The sequence below is a fragment of the Charadrius vociferus genome, unplaced genomic scaffold, assembly GCF_000708025.1.
Source record: "Charadrius vociferus isolate BGI_N301 unplaced genomic scaffold, ASM70802v2 scaffold356, whole genome shotgun sequence".
Lineage (NCBI taxonomy): Eukaryota > Metazoa > Chordata > Aves > Charadriiformes > Charadriidae > Charadrius > Charadrius vociferus.
In genome coordinates this window covers 186-641 of record NW_009648717.1, presented here as the reverse complement: position 1 = coordinate 641, position 456 = coordinate 186, and positions in this window count along the sequence as shown.

Sequence of the window (456 nt, the reverse complement as noted above, 5' to 3'; positions counted from 1 at the left end):
CCCATCCTCCTCCAGCCCAGGCGCCCCGGTGAGGGAGCTCAGCCCCAGGCTGCGCCCCGAGAAGGGTCGGGGCACCTACTGGTCCCCACCACCTCCTTCCCAACCCGGCTCCCGAATTTCCTTGCGGGAAGCCCGGCTCGGCAGGCACCAGCCGGGGAGGGCAGATACCTTTGCCACCCCGATAATCCAAAGGGCACCGGGCAAAGGAACCGGGGGAAAAAACCTTTCCTCTCCTTTATCACCAGTATTTCCTCCTCCTGGTGAAATCCCGCGGGCAGGTTGGGATCGACATCCCAAGGAGGGGGGATTTCGGCACCCCCAGCGCCAAGAGCACCCACACGGCGGGTCGGGAGAAGGGAAAGACGCGGCGTTTCCATTTCAAACCCAATTAAGCGGAGGGAAAGGGGGAGCAGACTCCCGGTCCCAGCTAAGGAGGGCTCTACTTAAAATAAGGGT